Genomic DNA, 20,465 nt, shown 5'->3' with positions numbered 1-20,465 from the left:
CAAGAATCTAATGCAAATATTACTTCAAAGGTATTCAAGCAACAGGAAGTGTAAGGCAAAATGAAGCATAATTCACAGTGGTTGGGGCGGAGGATCAGATTTAAGTTATTTGTTTCCAAGCAGTGGATACATTTAATCTGAACTGCACAGCACTGTCCAGCTGGCTTCAAGCTCATCTCTTTTCATTATTGAACTCTTCCTTAGGAAAACTGTTGTAATAGCAAACAAGTGATGCGAATCAGCAAAAGAGGCTGTGTAACTCTTCCTTCATACAAAGGTCTAAGTGTGTGACAAGGTAGTTTGCTTGCAGACAATGTTAGAAATTTGATGGTCTGTATCTGTTTCCTCTTCATATCATGCAAACGTGTGACAGTGTTATTCCCAAGGTAGTTTCCTGATGCATTATAAAAGCAGATTGCTGGTTTTTCCTTGCATCATGTAACAGTGTTAGTTTTAACTTTCTTGTTTGCATTTGGCTATGTGCAAATATGTCTCATCACAAAACAAAATGATGGAAATAATCCCCTTTCTCAACTCTCCTAAATAACTGCATTTTTTTCTTTTTTTCTCCCTCTTATATCCTAACATATTGACAGATATAATTCTAGCCCAAGGCAAGTAAATGTGGCCTGCAGGATATCTTTTGCCATTCAGGCACTGCTACAGCTCCCTATCAAGTTAATGGAAGTTCTGCCACTCAGCTGAGTAGAAATGGGATTCAGCCTTTGCGTACTGATGTCATTCTGATGCAGTGTAGTTTTCTTCATCCATATGACCAAGGGAAAAATAAGAAGGCCTATGTTAACAGATATTGCATTAAAAAAATCAGTATGAGGTGTCACAGGTTAAACGGTCCTAGCGTGCGTATTTTTTCTTAGCTTACTCTGAAACAAGATTTCTTGTGCTACTTAAGTGGAGTCATCAAAAAAAAAGTCAGTAATGGTGGATTCATGTTTTGTGCTTGACTTGGGAGGCAATTAATATAGCGCACTTACAGTTTTGTACACCGAAAGATATCGATTGTGTATTGTATCATCTCAAACTCAGTCAGCTAATAAAAATTTATGTTATATTACAGTCATGCTAGTAAGAGAGTTAAAGCTTGACCTGTTTTCTTTTCAAGAATATTAGCATTAGAAATATATTTTGTATACATTAAGGTACATTGGGCACCTCTAACTTCTGCCTTCCTTCTGGTGAATGCAGGTTGCTAGAGACTCTTTGCCTTGCTCTACAGCTCAAGAAATTCTAGCAAAACTATTCAAGATCTCAGTTAGGTTGTGTGAATATAAGAAAACTAAAAACTTGACAGCTATGATTTTAAGAGAGATGATTTTATAAAAATGCAATTGATATAATGGTACTTCTGCAGGAAAGAACCCACTTATCTCCCTGACAGTCCTTATTATTTCTTTCCATTTCCCTTCTTTTCCATTCCCTTCTTTTGACTTCACTCTGAGAGAGATAAAATGTCTATAGAAAGAAGCAGAGATGAAAAGTGGAAGTAAAAGAAGAAAAGCAGGCTTTGTTTTCTGGCCTTTGCAGATTTGTTCAAACGGCACCATAAAGAATTTTGTGTACCAGTTTTTAATAATCAGTAACCTTCAGAGGTTTTTTTACATCTTTCTGGGATACTTCTTAAAAATGCTGTACCCCAGTGAACACTGTATAAATATTAAAATTAAATAGTTTACTGACTGGTAAAGTTAAGTTATCTGTATTTGAATTTTAACAGAAAGTGAAAAGAAAGTTTTGAAATTCTAAGTTGTCTATGGTGGTAAGTGCTTTTGGTTCTTTCTCACAAAAAAAAAAAAATCTGTAGCCTGTTAGCCTGTTCTAAAGAGGGCAAGACTTCATCATGAGTGAAAATGTGTTGCTTCCTATTCAACAGGTAAAGTTTTCTTTGGATTGAGACAGAACTGTGGCACATGGACATCTGATGTGATAGGTAAGTTGAGTTTGACACATCTTATTACATTATCACCATATGACAAATATTGATCTTGATTATGCTAGTGTAAGTGCAAACTATAGAAGTATTCTCTTTCTTATTTTGCATTTTCATTGGCAGTAGCGAAATGAAAATTTACCCCCTTTCCATCTCTCCTAAATGACCCTTCAAAAAGAAGGTTTCAAATATTATCAATGATGTTTTATTTAGGAAAAAAATACGCGAGGAAGTACAAAAAAAATGTAACTTCAGGAAATCTTATTTCCTGAAATGGAATGGCAAGATATTCTACTGTGAAAAAGGATATTTGGGCTTATGAGGAGACAGTTCAGAAAATCTGGTGTAATTGATGCATAGCCCATGTGCTGATAAAATAATAGATAACTGGGTATAGAAATGGTCAACAATGCTAAGTTATTCAGTGGGGCTGTTTTCTCTTCAGCTATTTAATCAGATTGACAGTGTTGTAAAAAAGGTATTCTAACATGTCACTAATACATAAAAGAGAGACTAAAGTAAGGATAGAGTTTTATGTTGTGGATTTTTTCTGAATTTTATTATTCATGCCAATTGTTCAATACTCAGGGCATACCTCTGCAGACTTGTTTAGTCTTATAATCCTGGAATGATGTTGTGACCAAGCAGGAGAATGTGAGGCTTCTCCAGTTCCAGAGAAATAGTGAATAAAATGTGAAAGGCTTTGAGTTAAACTTGCATGAAGCTCTTGAAACCCCTTGTCATGGGGACGTCCACCATGGGAATGATTTCAGAGAGGGATTTGTCAGTCAGAAGCAGTAAGGGAAATCGGGGTGTCCTGCACTGCTTCTGTCAATGAAAGAAATGTGTTATGGAGAAGTGTATCTTACTGTATAGAGGTGATCTGACAAAGTTGAACTGAGAGTTGAAGTAAGAATTTCTAAGTATTAAAAACAAACAAACAAAAAAGAAACTACAAACAGCTATTAGTTTGCCATCTCTGGAATCCAGTTTAGAAGACTGCTTAATGATGTCATTTTTCAAGTTGCAGGGCAAATGTTTCTGAAATAATCAAGAGAAGATATATATTCCTGGTAGAATTTTGAGTCTTATTTACAATATATGTTGTTATCTACATTCACTTTATTATGGTTAGGATTTAAAAATGAAGGTAGGAAAAAATGTCAGTGCTTTCTCTATAGTATGAACATGATAAATTTCTAGAACTTCAGTGTTGATACTTGAGTTTTCTTTTTATAAAGCTGTGTAGGAGAGAGATTAACTCCTTTCAGTCTGTTTTACTTCCATCACTTATTTCAAGTTATCAAATACCTTTGGGGTTTTTAACTTGCATTTTTCATTCATTTTGATACAAACTATGAAAGGCAAACTAGTAGCATGAGACTAACACTGGGATAATGAAGTTACAGTACATTTAATGACAGGGAATATAAAACATATGTTAATATTTTTAGCACCAGAAGAGTTTGCCATCCAGACCTGTGTATCACTCAGAGATTGAGCAGTTTCTAAAATGTCAGTATGTTGTGATTTATAGTTCTGAAACTCATCCTTTCCTAAGTAAAATGAACATTAGTTTGTGCGTGTGTAACACCTTGCAATTAGTTATACAGGCAGGCACTGAACAGGGGTCTGAACATGAATGCTTCAGATGGGAGGACATTCATATTACAGAGGCGCTTGCACGTGTGTGTTATGTAAATGTGATTGGTAACACTGGATTGGATATATTTTTCCTTTGCTATATTGCCTTTTATTATGGATTGGTTAAATCCACTCTTGCTTGTGGGAAGCAGAAAAAGGAAAAATGGTTCTGCAGAAGTATGTGGATCTTTTCTTCCTTACAGAAAGGGAAGGATTCATCTCAGAGGAGAACATTCCAGGAGCTTACTTTTTCAGTAGAAGTTTTCTTCTGTGTGTGTGTGCTTGGATGTGTATCTGTTCTGTTGCATAAAAGATCTTTCCTTAAAAGGGGCTACACAAAAAGGATCAATTTTTCCCTAAATATGTCAGGAGCAAGTATCCAATGTTTTGGAAGGTCTGATCCTGAGAAAATGGAATATAAATTGTGCCACAGGCTGAAACTGGACACACAAGAGTGACAGAACAATAAACAATGTTGTCAAGCCTTGAACACACTTAAAATTTTTCGAAGTAGTATAATTAATGTCCTAAAAAAGCACCAGGAAAACAGATGTCAGTCAGTAGATTTGATGTGTATATAGCTCGTTATGTGGGGAGAAGGATAGTAGGACTTTTATTGTTGCAAGAGGAACAGCATTTTGACAAAAAGGGAGGCAAACACACACAGAGCTCTTTCAGGAAAGAAAATTCCAGCAAGTTGGATATGGGTCTGAGATGCAAATGCAGAACCCAAAAGTGAGAGCTCAGTGGTAGATGTTATAGCAGAGGAGCTACAATGAGATGGGGCGGGGATGGGAAAGTGAACAAATGAAATTAAAAACATCCTTCATTATCCCTGGCTTGGAGCATTGGTTTTCTCCCATTGCTAGTGCTTAATTACCTGTTGTGATGGTAGCTCCCCACCTTGATTCATTTTACTTTAATTAGCAGTTGCATGGCTTGAACAGAGCAAAAGGACAAAGGGAATGTACTTGGACCCAGAATGGCCAGGTTCAGACAGGTCCTCTAGGGATGGCTGAAGAGAATAGAATCTGCTGAAGGTATTTGTGAGAAGTTGCTTCTCTGTTAAGGAATGATGCTGACAACTAATGTGTTGAGAAAATGAAGGAGCACAATCCATATGTAGTTCAAATGTATAGGAGAGATAAATTTACAGTGAACATGCACTATGTGTGTGAGAACTCAGAGCAAACTTACCTTTAAAAATTAGTCATCCTATTGCTTGGCTTTTAAATTGATTATTAGAGTTATTTATTACAGTGATACCATTATTTATGGTTCAGAAGCCTTGCATTGGATACTGTTCCCCACAGAGATTAATTGGGAGTTGAAAAAAAACTAAAATAAACTTTGAATGGAGACAGAGCTGAAAATGAGGCTATTTCTGTTCTGACAGTTTTGTTTCTATTAGAGGACACTGCAACGTGTAGAGGCTCAGAAAGATGTCAATAAAAATAACAACCTGACATTATATATGCAGTAAATACTGAAGACTGGAGGCTGTTTTATTACTATTTTTTTTATGTTTGGGTTGTTTGGTTGGTTTTTAGTTAATGTTAATCTGCTTTTTATCTTACTATTTTTCTTCTTCAGTTTCATGGCAGTCTACCAGCTTATGTTAATTTCTGTATCCAATCTCATAAGGTCATAATTTGATAAAGGTAACTTAGTTCAGATAAATATTTACATAAATTAATATTTATTTGTTTTTAATATTGACACACTGAAAAATTGGGGACCACTTACTTTCAACAAATTGTATTAATATAATGGAGTCCTTTGAGTTTAAAGTGCAAAATTCAAAGTCTGCTAGATTGAATATCTGATCAGAGTCCATGGCAATAATATAATTATTTTTGTTAAAAAAAAAACCAAAACAGCAGACAAAACAAATAAATAAAAAAGTCATGACCAGTGAGGACTTGGCCTGTTTAAGAAAAGCAAAAACCCTTCCTCTCCATCTCAAAAAACCTCCAAAGCTACAATTGGTACCAGTACACTCACTCTGCAAGCATCAAGATACATAGATCTTAAAAAGCTGCATTGTAGTAAACACTGGACTATGTGCTTTAAAAAAATGTGTGGGTGAATGGAGAGTGGAAATATTTGCTGAGTAACTCAGATGACATTAAGCAACTATGTGAGAAAGTATTTGATTTTTATGGCTAATAATGACCTCTTCTTAGATGTAACTGGGGAATCCTTACCCTGTGAATGAGCCACACAATGCTGGCTGGGTTGAAACAGCAGGAAACTCACCGTTGGACCTCAGCTAAGGTCAGGAGCCATGGTGTTAGCTGTCAGTCTTCTCATTGAGTAGAACTGAAAAACAGTAAGGCTTCACCACTAGGTGGATTCCTTTTGTGCTGCAGCATTGGAAAAGATGAAGGGTGGAGAGCAGAAAGAAAGAGGAAAGTTATAAAAGTGATTCTTGCGTGATTGGGTTTGTGCATGAAACTTTTCCTTTGTGTGCTTTCTCAGCAGTACCCAGTACTGTGGAGCAACATGCTAAGCTAGCTGATCATCAGCCAGGAAGTAGTCCTTGTTATTCTTCCTATTTTGTGGCTTCAAACATGGAATTTGGAGCAAAGCCAGGGCTAGATTTTAATAAACAGGCTTGGATTTTAATAAACAGCATTCTCTACAATAAGAGCACCTCAGGTTGTCTCAGGTTTGGCTGAACCTTTTTTTCTGATACGCTTTTCCATACATCCCTACTCAGATCTTCACATGTGGATTGCCACATGCTTGTGCTGAATTAGCGAGAGGTCTTCTATGAAAGTTTGGTGCTTCCTCTAGCTGTAATTTTAAAGGAGAGAAATAATAGGATATCTTATAAATTATTGTATTTCCTAATAAATTCATCACAGTGTGAGAGAAGTCTTCCTGAATGGTGGAAATAATGTGCTTCACCTTTTCTCAGTCTGTACCCTGCTACCTTGCTACTGTGGTTGTTCTGAAGAACCTTTCGGTTTGGCTGATGGCTCATGCCATGGCTCAGCAAATCAGAAGGATCACATTCTTGAGACCATAATGAGACTTAAACATATCCTGAAATGCCTTTTGCTGGGCAATCTCATAAGTTGACCAAAAACTTAACATTGTATTAAATATTCTGTGTTTGAAATTTGAACACATTTTAAAAGCTCTAACTTTCACTTACCTAAATATATTACATGTATTCCTTATAGATTGACTTTGAAAGTATTACTGCTAATACCTCACAAAAATGTCAAATTTCAAGTCTGAAGTTGCTACCACCTTTAGATCATTATCCTTCTTGTGCTCTTCGATTAGTTCATGATAGGAAAAAAATGGTCTGCTATGAAATTTTGGTGTAATTTGAGAAATCAGAATATCCAAATAGATATATGGCTTGTCTGTTACTGCACTGAAATTTCCTTTCTGCAGCTGGAGAAGAAGAGAGCAACTGTGGGAGCATATGTGTTTGAAAATTTGTAGTTTCACGGTGTGGCAGATTTGGCTTGTGACAGGAGGGTCTTTCCCACAGTTGTTATTCTTTTGGATAAGGCTTTCCTTGACCTACTCCTTCTCTGCAATATCAAATCATTTTTACTAACCTCAGAGCAAGGGATGGGGTAAGTGGAAGCTCAAGTCCTTCTGAGCGTGTGGCATTTATATTGTGAGACAGTTGAGATAGAGTTCATTTTGCTAAGCTGCTCACCCATAATGGATCTGTCACAGCAACTTGACAACGTACTTGTATCCATTTTGGACAGCATTTGCTGCTTGGCATTCTCCCTTTTAAAGTTTTCAGCAGACCACTCAGATTTAATGTTAGTAACCCCTTCTCTTCCTCTCAGTACATCTACCCTTTTTATAAGTTTAATAAGCAGTTGTCTGTTCCAGCCATTCTTTGAGTTGGTATCAAGTAACTGAGACCACTTATTATGATACCAAATTTCTGTTGTTCAGTTGGCATAAAGATGAGCCAGCCAAATACTGGAGGGCATTTTGTGTCAGAAACTCAATTTTTTTTTCTTTGGAATTAAAAATTTGTTTGATTTTCTGGTTTACTGGTCACTTACGAAAAGGTTCTGGGTTTTTTCTAATGTAAATACATGGCAGGGGTGATGGGAAGGAGAGTAATGGTATCTCACACACTGAAAATATGACTATTCTGCCAACTGTTTCTGAGAAACCAAGTTATGTTTCAGAGACTGAAGCTATTAACGAATGGAGAAATAAATGACTGCTTTTTTTTGTTTCCAACCACTAATGCTGAAATTATCTAAATATATTTAACTCCAAGGTCTGATTCAAAATTGGGTGTCTTATTCTACTTCAGACTTAAGTTGAATCTGAAACATAATTTCAGTCTTAGTAGCACAAGAGGACGTTTTGCCCTCTGCCTGACTCTTCCCCCAACAAGAGAATTTTTTCCAGTTCAAATCACTGAATAAACCAGCAGCAAGACATCCGTTTCTAAATATAGGAAGCTGAGCTACAGGCTTTATCAAAGTCTGGGAGCCAAGTAAAAATGAAACCACTGAAAATGAAACCACTGACTCTTCTGTACTAATTCATCCCTTGGGTCTCTTCTCTTCCCTCCCCTCCTTCATCTCCCCCTTCTCCCTTCAGTGCTGCTTTTTCTTTAACAATAGTAACATAATGCTGTCTTTCCATCAGGGTGCATCCTATACAATATAGCTTATACAAGTATTAGTAGATCTGTGCAAATCCTTAGGTTTTCAGTTCACTGTAGGGACTTATTTCCAAACTCAAGTTCAAACGACCAGCTGTTTTCCTGGAGAGTGTCAGCTCTCACAGGAGTGCCCTGGTTCCAGGCCAGTGCATGGAGTTTAGGTTTAATAGGATCTCCTAATATTTTCCTTGTTCATCCTACACCACCTCATCTCTAATAAGACAGCATCAAAACTGCTCTTTTTGTGTTTGCTGAGGCAGATAGAAATGATAATACTGGTCAAAGGGTAATGTTTGAAGGTGTATTTCTTTTAAAAGCAGACACAAGTTCAATAAATTCTGCCAACAAAGTGTGGCAGTTGAAAGTTAGCTATGAAGAGAGAGTGAAACTGATTTCATTCTCAAAAAGGTCTCTTTAACAAAGCTGTTGGTCTTCCATTACCTCCTCTTGAAAATGCTTGTGGGAGACAGGGAGAGCACTTGCCAAATCCACTGCTCTTTTCAGATCTTTCCAGCACTTCCAGTGTGTATGTTAATTGTAAATGCTGAAATGAAATACCTTGGGCTGCACTGACCTCATCATCTGTTTTTTAAATAGCGTATCCATCTTCTAAATCCTCTTATAGATAAATTAAAAATGTCGGTAGAAGAGATATAGCCTGAATGTAGTAATTAAGCAGGTGCTAAGCAGCAGCCCATTATTCATATATCAGTGGTTTGTATGATAAAAAATTTTAAAAGTTTTTACTGCTTGAAGAGAGACTTGACTGATCACCATCTCCGACTGCCAAAGAGCAGTGTTGAGTGATTGGAAAAAAATCTTCTGAAAGGGACAAACCATCAGCAGAGCAGAAGTTTCCTCCTAAGAAAATCAGTTTTAGGAGGTGCTTCCTCCTTGTTAAGCAGTTCCATTTGCAATTTTTGTCTGAATGGCAAATTAACTCTGAAGGAGCTAAAATCTTCTTTGAGTAGAAGGTGTAGATGGAAATGTGCTGCTTCTGTACTACTGTCATTTAAAAAACATGTTTAGTTGCGCCTACAAGTTAAAAATGGAAAGCCTGTAGTTAAGCAGTGGTGTATCAGAGACTGTAACATGGATCATTCAAACTAAGAATTATCGGGTAAATCCCAACCTTGCAGATGAGAAAGCATGCAAAAATTCTGATACCATTTTTAAAATAGAAGGTGGAGATAAAACCAGAGCATTTGGATAGTTTGTCAGAAAATTCAGATATTTAGCAAGCAACTTCTGTAGCAAGCTTACTATTTTCTACATAGAGAAAGTAGCCAACCTGGGGATTTGATTTTGTTTGGAGTTCCATTTTTTTTTCTGTTTCTAAACTGCTTCTCATGAATTTATGATCACTTGTAATTTGGGAGTAGAAATACCACTCAGGGAATGAAAAGCCTCAACTGCTTTTTCAAAATGAAATAACTGTGTCTAAAAGGACTCTGCCTAGACAGCTTCCAGAGGGCTGTGGAGCACATTGGCCCTGTGGATGCTGCGCTGGTGAGAGGAGAGCCTCGAGCCTGAGTAACATGTGGTTTCCTGAAAAGTCAGTGGGGAAATTTCAAATGTATGATTGTCTTCAGAATAAAGCTTTTATGCACACAGTTGATAAATATTACTTTAAATCTTTGTGTGAAATCGTGGCAATGTCACTGAAGAAGGACCTGTTTCATGGCTGTGATTGTGCTATCACCAGTCAGCCACGTGTCACGGCCACTGGATTATAAGCAATTTGGGGCAGATAAAACATCTGCTGTTGTGCTTTGTACTGTGGCTGGCACAATGAGGCCCTACTGCTACCTGGCTCTGCTGGGCGCTATCAGTGTGGGAGCATTACAACAGCCAGGAAATTTGTAAAATGCACAGACAAGATGTTCAGATAAAAAGGGTACTGGAGCAGTGTGAAACTGAAAAAGCTTTTGAGAGATTTTCTGCTTAAATGTTTGCTGCTACTCTGTGTTGTTTTGCTACTCTTTGCTTTTTCATCTCCCCAAAAAATGTACTTTCTCATTAAAAAAATCTTTCTTTCTGTAGAGAATAAACATAACTGCAAAGTCCAAGTCAGGGCTTATTAAAAGTGGATACTTCTTCCACTTCCACTCTCCATGTTGTTGAAGACATTTTACTTCAGTATTATGTCATGTATTAAAACCAACAAATAAAGAAACATCCTTGATCAATTTGTGATTTAGAAAGTATACCCTTTCAGATTTTTTTCCCTGAAACTAGTTATGATATTCCCTATTTTACAAATGAAGTCTCAAATCTATGCAGTCTAGAAGCCTTTGGTTTTTCAAGGTGTTTTCTTTTGTATGATAATAAGAGGTGGAAATTCCAGGGTGGAAAACAGTTTCATTGATTCCAAAACTTCTTTTGAATCTTGAAATATTTAAGATTTTCATCAGGTTGTTAATGAGTTTCTTCCTTTCAAAAAATGTTTCCTGTACTTATAAAACAAGAATTCAGAAATTTTATTATTATTATTGGGACTGTTTGTAAAACATAAAAAAACCCAAAACCAACAAAAAAACCAACAACAAAACAAACAAAAAAACCCACCAGAGCAAATGAAGAAATAAAAAATAAAGTACAAGTAAGTATAAATGTTTCCTTGTTATCAGGAGTTTACAGTCTATCATTCTCTTGAACTTGCGATGTAGTAGATTTCTCCACTGCTATATGGCAAATCTGTGAGTGAGCAATTAGAAATATTTTCAGTATTACCCTTGTCTACATTTTGACAACTATCTTTCCTATATATGCCTCTGCAGATGACTGAGTGTTTGAGTAAAAGCTCCCCCACAGTGTCACCCATTGACTAGCTTGTGTGGGACCACAGTAGCAGTTTTGAAGAACCATCTTTATCCAGCAACTGACAATGCAATAGTGTGGGGATTTTAAGGAGGCTGAATGCACTGATGAACTTATTCTTAAGGATAAAAAAGTGGGAGTAAAGCTTGATAAAATGGAATGGTTGACAGCAGTTATGTGATTCCTTAATCAAGTCTCTGCCTTCCCATGCAAGGACAGCGCTGCATAAATCAGGCCTAATTGCTTGTAGCACTCACCTAAGACTAGCACACCTGGGGAAAGAGAGAACAGCTCACCTTTTCCTTCACCTTCTCCTTTCCCCCATTTCTTTCTTTCCCTTCTTTTCTCTTCCTTTCCTTTCCTTTGCCTTCCTTTCAATTCCTTTCCCTCCCTCCCTCTTAATGAAATGAATTAAATTAATACAGGTTTCTCACTTCTAGGACTGAAATGCATTGATATGAACATTCATGTCTTTCATTCTGACTTCGGTATCTGCAGGAGATCACTTCTTAAATCCTCAGAGCTTGGGATGATCGGTGCAGGGAATACAACAGTTGCCTATCTGAAGAAGGGATTTATTGTATCATAAGTACAGTTAAATGCACACTGTCTTTACAAGACACTTTTCTCTTAGCTGGCACTATCTCCACTTGTACTTCAAAGTCTAGTGATACTGGAGTTTGTGGCAAGATTTTTTCCTTTGAACATTTTTTGAAATATCTTGTAGAAATGTTCTAAGAAAGAAGAAAGTGACATTTATATATATGAATTATTTCAATATATTTAAAATATTTTTAAAATCTACATTTTGCAATCAGTGTTGTTTTGTTTACTCCAAAATTGTCAGCAGAACTGAATCTGAGCATTTGTGTTTGAAGTGATGGAAAGGTTGAATGTTCTCCTTTCTTTGTCTTCCAAAAGACTACATTTCTTTTAATTAGCTGTAGTCTTTTTTCTAAGTAGAATGAAATTGCCCAGCTGTGTAGGAAACGAGGGCCAGCAGAAGGTGTTGGAAGCTGGAAGCACTGAGACCCTGTTTCCAAAGAAAGCATTCATGAGCCAATCTCATGTTGAGAGTGAAAATAGCAGTGAAGTGCTTAGCTCTGTTTGCAGATCTGGACTGTAATCACATCTTTATCTGGCCAAAATGTGCTGGTTTCTGGCTTTTAGTTGTAGTAAAACATTGTTACTGAGAATTTTCATATTTCCCAGTGCAATTACACACTGTGACCTGAGCAGCAGTGCCATTCCTGTTTACCAAGAATACCAGCCACTGCTTTAACTTGATCCTTCCCTGGTGTTTGCTTGACAGATTAATTTGAGGCTTGCTCTAGAATTATTCAGGAAAGATCAAATGACAAAATTAACAGAGGCCCTTCTGCAAGCTGATGATCATCTACTGTGTGCATAAATTATTTTTTCTGGTCTGTTATGCAGCCCCTCCTGGGGCTGCATTCAGAGTGAGACCACACAGTCTCCTTGTGCTTACAGCTGATTTTACTGTGTGTTGTAACTCATGCATAAGTGGACTGAATGTTTAAATTTTCAGTTGCTTTACATCATCTAGGACTTAATCTGGAAACATGAGATGAAAAAATGAGTGGAGAGTGATGTAGCTTCTAAATTTAACTTAGGAATTTTGATTGGGCTGCTAAATTTCTTCTCCTTTTTCCTTGTGATAGTTCTTTCACCTCCTTAAAATAGTCACATGGAGCACTTCTGCACAGAAAGAGACGTGTCTTTAGTACTAAAATAACAACCATATTTTCTCAAATGTGTAATCCCATCATGACAGAAACAAGATAAATGCCATGTTACAGGGTATCTTGTTGAGAAAGCATCAAAGAATGAATTCCTTAATATTTTTCATAAGCCATAAAGGACACAGTTTATACATTCAGGGGTGGAGTTCATATGTATGTGTACATGATCCCACAGTAAAAGAAAGACACAATATTCTGCTGATTTAACAGAGCTCCATGAGCTTTACAAATTTTATTTTTACTTACCTTCTGCATATTTACTTACTCAGGATTAAATATTTATTTACTTTAAACCAAAACAAATTCCTTGAAAATGTTTATCTCAGGCTTTTTATTAAAAGGAGTGCTTTAAATGTGGTTAACAGAGAAGTGGCCAACTTGGCCACTTGTCAATTAAGTGGCAAAAAGTCCTAGGAAAACTTTGTTATAGAGCAATTTCTTAGTAAAATAGAAAATGAAATTTCAGATTCAAATAATAAAAATAATTCATATTTGGAAACAGCCTACAGTATACATATTATATTATTTGTCCTAAAATTAGCTATTAGCATTTAGATAGTAGGTAGATAATGCTGTATATTGATCCTTCAAAACATCTCTTCAAACTCAGCAACAGTCAAAACTGGGCACCAGTAAGAAAGAAAAATGAACAGAAATGTCATTATGCTGTGGTGTATGTACTCTCATAAATGCATGATGGGTGCATGTATTGAAGTTTTTGTGCTAATGAGGGTTTCTTTCTCAAAAGAGAGTGGGGGGTGGGGGGTGGAATTGTCAGCATTTAAGAGTACAATACAACTTCCTTATATGAGGAGATGAAATTCATTGACACAGTCCAAGCTTATTAGAAACATATCTGACCAATAACCAAGAGCTTTATCTAATCTTTATACACTTTAATGGTATGAAAGAGAACAAAGGCTACAGACTATTTATCCTGTTTCTTATGGCGCAGGGAATCAGAGCATCAAACACAATTTTTCAATCTGAAAGCTTTCAAAAAATTTTAAGACTCTTGGAAATTCTTTTACACAAACAGTACGTGAAATCATTTAATGAATTCTTGGCAAAAGCTCCCTGAAGTGCTATCAGAGCAAAGGTATAGACACAAATTTTAGCTTGGGAATTCCATTGGCTGTTGAGGAAATATTGCAGTCATTCCTTTGCTCATTTACTCTTTCCTTAGGTGTCAGTTGCTTATAGTGGTAGTCAGAGGCAGAGTAGTGAAAAATGGACATTTCATCTGATGATTTTTTTCACTACCATACACCATGGACACATAAGTCTTTTAAAAAAAAAATGTATTTTCAAGTTTGTTTACAGTGCTTATTTACTTTATTTAGTAGATGAAGAGAACTGGTTTTGTTTAAAATATAACATCTGTATATGTTTCATGAAAAACTCTTATAATCAGAAATTCACTGAAAATGTGTGTCCAGACAGAAGTTATTTGTTATTAACTAGGGAATATTTGTTATTAGCCTGCCAGTCTGGGTCCAGATTTTCTTTATTATCAGCTTCACTATACTTGTTTTACCTTTTGGGCACATAGAGATCAGCAGTTGTGATTAACAGGATGAGGTTTTATGGGATACAGTAGGAGCTCATTCACATTCAGGTTGCACAAGACTGCAATTGCTATCCTGTCTGTGAGAAAAAATAATGTTTTACAAGACTGATTTTTAATTGCATCTTGGGTGCAAAGGAATCTCTGGAGGATGCCTTTTCCCTTCTTAAAATTAAGAAAAAAGCAGTACAAAAAGATCATGTTCAAGGTAGGAGCGTATGTTTGGAACTTGCCTGCTGACTTATTTTCCTTGGGTTTTTTTTTAACTGATGAAATACTATGTCTGAGATAACTTTCTTAGAAAATAGTGGGTTTGGAAGACAGCTTTCAGTATTAGAAAGCAGGATTTTTAGTTTTTTTAATTCTATTTCTACAAAGCAAATGATTTTCTAGCTTCTGAGTGAGGTAACTGAAGTTTTATTCTGTTTTAGGAGCTCTTAGGTAAAGATAACATGTGTGTGTATGGCCAGACTTCACAAATGATGATTTGGGAAGGGCTTTTCCCATGTGGGTCTGCCCTTCCAGCCTGTGCAGTGGATTTTTTAGGTGAGGCACAGCGTGCGCAGAACTGGCCCCACCATTTAAGTCCTAAGGTCCATCTGCCATGGCCGAGTGAGCTTGGATAGTGACAGTGAAGTCCTCGGGACTATCACAGCACCCAGTACTAACCGGGGCTGACCCTGCTGAGCATCCGAGATCTGACAGGATCAGATGGCAGGGAGGCATTGAACTGCCAGAGGACGGTCCCCACTGAGACTCAAACTCACAACCTTGGGATTCAGAGTCCGGAGTGCTCTCCTTTACACCACATGACAGCCCCCTTAGATAAAGAATTTGTATGTATAATACCATTATATTTGATTTCATTAGTATGCTTAACATTAATAAAGAAGAGAATTCATGTGACAGGTCTTGAAAGCAAAAGGACTCCTAATGCACTAGGACTGTGTTTAATTATATAGCTTGCATGGAGATCCATGAGCCACTACTAAAGCCTAAATTAAAAAAGCAAATTTACTGGCAGTGAGTTAAAACTTAAAATGCTTCCACTGTGAAATTTTTAAAGATTGTTAATCTCAAAATTATTGGGAAAAAAATCATTGAATTTGGGCACCTTTTGTCTTCAACAGTTCTTTGCCAATAGCTGGCAAAGTATGTTATGTTAGACAAGAAGTAGCAAAGTGTCTCTGTTCTTGTGTGCAACTGCACTTGCCTGGGACTCAGTGGGGTGCAGTGACAGAAAGCCAGACATGGCATCTCTAATTGTTTGTTTTGAAATAATTCACTACTAATAATGGACATTCCCAGTGCATGACCTGCCTGGAAATGGGAGCAGCAAATACGTTAAAAGTTTGTGTGGTGTGAATCATCTACACTGGAGTATAGGTCTGGATTGGCAGGTGTTAGTGAAAGATGATGCTTCAACTGAAAGTCAGCAGTTGATGGAAGCTTGGCTATGGTTGCTGATATCCAGTGAATTTACTGAAGAGCTACCCCAAGTACTCTGTAATTGACTGGGATTTGCTGGCTTTCATTCCTGTCAGGTACATATGCTATTCAGAAATTAACACGTCCTTTCACTGGCCACTTTCAGGGTGCAGGATGGTGGATTGGTTATATCTCTGGTTTTATCTGATGAGATCTGGTTTCTCGGAGTTGAGTTCCCCCATATAGCACAACAGAAGGAAAAATTTTTTTCTAGATATCTGTATATGCCTTGTCCTGTTGGTGTTTACTAACTTGGAAAGTTTTGGACGGTATTCGAGTTTGAAGTTGGAGGTGGCTCCAGCAGTTTTGTTCCTTTGCAGTGATATAAACCCTTTTTTTGGTTTTGAGTGAAAAAGGAAGGCAACACAGGATTTATGGTAGTGGTTTTTCTTCTCTGAGAGTTCGTCTTATGGCTGGAAGATTATTTAGTGGCCTATGCCAAATGGAATAGCTGCAGAGGAAGACAGAAAAGCAAGTAGAATATTGATCAAGTCATAGCAGCCTGGAATGTTCTGTTTCATAAAAATTTCTCAGCTGAAAAAAATGTTCTAATATTTCCCCCCTGAAGGTGTTGAGGGACAGAGAGAAAGGTTGTTTGGTAATTTTGGTTTTTCCTCTGGAAGACATTTGTTGAGAAAACAAAATGTATTTTGAAGCAAAAACCTCCCATCCAAGTTTGATAACTGACTGTGTGAGGATAGTAGGTTCTTGTGCCTCTTTCTGTCCAGACTTTTGAGGCTTTCAATTTAGAATCATAGAACAGTTGGGTTGAAAGGAAGCTTTAAAGGTCACCTAGTCCTCCCCCCTGCAATGAATAGGGTCATCTTTGGCTAAATCAGGTTGCTCAGAGCCCCTTCCAGTCTGATCTTGGCTGTTTCCAGGGAAACCATCATTCTCTGGGCTACCTGTTCCAGTGCCTCACCACCCCCATTGTAAAAAATTTCCTCCTTATAGCTAATTAAATGCATCTATATTTGGTGCATTTAAGTCTGATAACTGAAGCAGTAGTTCTGCAGGATACTGTATGCATTGTCCTTCTAAAATTTTAGTACCAAAAATTTAGTAGGAATTTGGATATTGACTTCTAACTTTTACAGGAAAGAAGTGCCTCCTACATAGTTTTGTCAATGTTTACACAATATTTTTAGCTGTCATATTTCATATACAGTTGTACTTATATGCCTGGTAATGCTACAGTTTATGTGGTGACATGAATTACTCATGTAGTATTCTGTAAATTTATGCTACAAATAAGCATGGACATCTGATCCTGACTGTATGTTTTTCAGTCCAAGATGGTTCCCCTTAGTTGTGATTATAAGGACTCCTATTTGCAGGCTATAAACTGTCCATTTCTGTCTGTTGTGTGCTATGAAGAGATGAAAGTAGAGCCCTGTCTGGCTGCTAGGTAATGCTGCAATGCACATTATTGATATTAAATAGGAGATGAATATGCAGCTAATATTTCTCCAGTTCTGCTCTTTCTTGTGTCCAATGGATGAGATCAGCTCTCTTCACTGAGGCAGGCTCCTTGGAAAGTCAACCAGAATGATGTTCCCTGAGTAAGGGAGGAGGAAAAGCATCAGAACTCTGTTTCTGTTCTGCAGATTGCTAACAAGGAAAACATAATATACCACCACAGGAAGACTTTGTGGTTGATGCTTGGAAAATCAAAGTGGGTTGAAAACTATATGGATGCAGCCTGACAATATTACTTTTCAAAGTCAGAGCTGTCCAGCAGTCTGTTGAGTGTACAAGACTTAAAAAAGTAAAAAATAACAAAAATAAAAAAACCAAGCAGTTATGATTCTAATAAAGGCTACATTTGAGGTTTCACCTGTAGTTTTAAGGAGAGACTAAATAAGTATGCAGAAATTTAATTTATTTCATATTTCTAATAGTCAATGTATCAGGCTCTGTTTCTAAATTTTATAAGCTATTAGTAACCTAAATGTTGTCAGAGATTACTAAAAATGCTAAATTTTTTAATATTCACTAGATAATATGATCCATATTTATTGCAAATATTCAGTTGTAATTAAAATCAAAGCCATTTTTTAGCAACTTGAGGTGTTTGCAAAATGCAAGTTCTAAAAGCTATTACTATATTTTCTCCCCATTGAAGTCTTATCTAACAGGAAATACAACATGATTTAATGAAATTCCTGTAATCTAGAAACTGGAGATTGAATGCCTTATAGTTATACTTCCAGTATTTCACTGTGGTATGTAGTATTTAAAAAAGGATCTCTGCAAACTTAGAAATAGTAATAGTAGCAGCATTCAATAATTTGATTTCATTCTGATGGCACTTATTAGCATATCTGTACATTTTCAGGAAGGATTTAATATGATGGAAGAAACCCTCCTCCCTCCTCCACCTAAACTTCATTAATCAGTCCTTTAGGTGACTAATTAGACATGCTGAATTTCCAGTGAGGTGTATTGTTTCATCCTAGGTCTTCACGCCTATCTACCCAGCTGATATCTGTAAACTGAACGAGGATGTTGCTACAGTGCATGGTTCCTAATAAAATTCAAATTAAATCATCACCTCAATTATAGATTAAAAACTCAGGTTCAACAATTACCCAAAGAGCTCTACTTCATTGAAAATCCAAAGTCATGTAACTACTCCTTTCTTTTCCTATCTGCATTTATAGCTCTTTCACACAGACATAATTTAGATTTAGCTTAAGCTGTGCTCTAAATTGTTTCCATTATCTCAACCTGAGCAACCTGTGTCTATTCCTGGAATATTATATTGTTGTTCTTGAACTGCATTACCTACAGTCTGTGCTATTTTTAATACGGTGAACTTTTTTGGTTCCTGTTAGTGCTTAAACCTTTGAGTCAGTTAAGTGTGGAAGAAGAAGGACTGGGTCTGATTTATTCATTCCAGTTACAGTAATGGTCTTTGAAAAACATTCTTATTTCTTCATATATTATACCAGATATTTTGGATGTCCAATCTAATGTTTATAATACAGAATTAGACTATATTTTGTAGATTAAAATGGGTAATGCTATTAGGTGGAAGAAGGAACAACTTGAAGATTTTCTTAATCCTGAGTCACTGCCACCACAAGAATACTGGTTTGCTGGGATGGTATTTCTGGTAAAAAAAGTTCAAGTTCTCAGAGATTCAGTCAAAAACACATGGAAATGTCTCTCTTGCAAAGGCATTTTTTTTTCCTTGTCTGGTACCCATGTGTCTTACATGATTTCTACTTTTGAGATTTGAGCTAATTTTTATTTACTGCCACTCCCTAGGAAGCCAAATTTCTATAAAATAATGGGAATTCTTTCTCTCTGCATACTCAAAAATACATCTTTTCAAAGGCTGCAACCATGCAGGGACTCTGGACAGAAGCCCAGAAGCCTTCGAAGTAAAGAGCTAGTCTGTGTAGCAGAAGAAGATAAACAGCAAATTCTGATCACATATTATTCACATAATAACCACATGAAACTAGAGAGTTCTTTACTTCTAGTAAAACTCCTGAATTGTGGTATTTCTTTGTATTCTTTGTGTCATAGTGTTTTGAGAGTGAATGGTTGTTGGCACTGAATTTGTGGGTACAGCTGAAGTATTAGATATGTGCTCCTGACAACATGCCTAATGCAAAAGCTGTATATTGGCTTTTGGGTCCTTTCAGAAGAAAATCTTGCCTTGGACTTCTATGGAGGTACCATGTTGTTAGACTGAAAAACTCAAATTGTTGATCCACAGTGCAAACATAGAATCTTGGAATAGTTTGGATTGGAAAGGACATTTAATGGTCGTGTAGTCCAACTCCCCTGCTATGAGCAGACACATTTAACTAGATGAAGTTGCTCAGAGCTTCATCCAACCTGACCTTCAGGGTTTCCAGGGATGGGGCATCTACAACTTCTCTGGGCAACCTATTCCAGTGTCTCACTACACTTATAAAAAGAATTTCTTCATAGTAAAGAATCTAAACCTACTCTCCTTCAGTTTAAGGTAGTTCTCCCTCGTCCTATCACTACATGCTCTTGTGAAAAGTCCCTCTCCTTAGCTTTCTTGTAAGCCCCCTTTACGTACTTTAGGAAGATGTTATAAAGTTTCTCAGAGTCTGCTCTTCTCCAGGCTGAATAACCCTAACTTTCTCAGCCTTTCTATATAGAAGAGGTTTTCCATCCCTTCAGTCTTCTTTGTGGCCCTGCTCTGGACTCAAAACCTGCCCGTGTCCCTCCTGTGCTGAGGACCCCAGAGCTGGAAGAAATGCTCCAGGTGGGGCCTCATGAGTGTGGAGTCTCAAGGGGGTCTCCAAGAGACTGCTAAAGAATTGTCCCACTGGTCAAAGGTTAAGAGCTTCCAAGGCTCAGACTAACCTCAGAAGAGAGCAAATGAAGAAAAAGCTGAAGGGCTAATTTGATGTTCTGTCTGCAGCTGGTGCCTCAAGTCTCTGTTGGCATAGGCTCTAGAAACAGGAGTAAGAAAGGAGGGGATGGTACAGCTAATTGGAATTTAATTTACAGGCAGTGGTAGCAGTCCATCAGTGCTGCCATCTGCGTAACAGACAGGCCAGATTATTCAAGGCAGAGAGA

The 20,465-nt window shown here is 37.0% G+C and overlaps 1 protein-coding gene across 8 annotated transcripts in view; it reads left to right on the top strand.

Annotated features, from left to right (window-relative positions):
• The window catches only part of LOC139671172 (poly(rC)-binding protein 3-like), a 511,988-nt gene that overhangs the window by 198,294 nt on the left and 293,229 nt on the right, over positions 1 to 20,465 (top strand). For all 8 annotated transcript variants that reach the window (XM_071553579.1, XM_071553578.1, XM_071553569.1 and 5 more), the window contains one exon: positions 1,892 to 1,948. The gene's annotated coding sequence lies outside the window, so the exon portion shown is untranslated. The remainder of the gene's footprint in view (positions 1 to 1,891; positions 1,949 to 20,465) is intronic.

The sequence above is a fragment of the Pithys albifrons genome, chromosome 4 (genome assembly GCF_047495875.1).
Source record: "Pithys albifrons albifrons isolate INPA30051 chromosome 4, PitAlb_v1, whole genome shotgun sequence".
Classification (NCBI taxonomy): Eukaryota; Metazoa; Chordata; class Aves; order Passeriformes; family Thamnophilidae; genus Pithys; species Pithys albifrons.
This window is presented reverse-complemented; position numbering and strand designations above follow the sequence as displayed.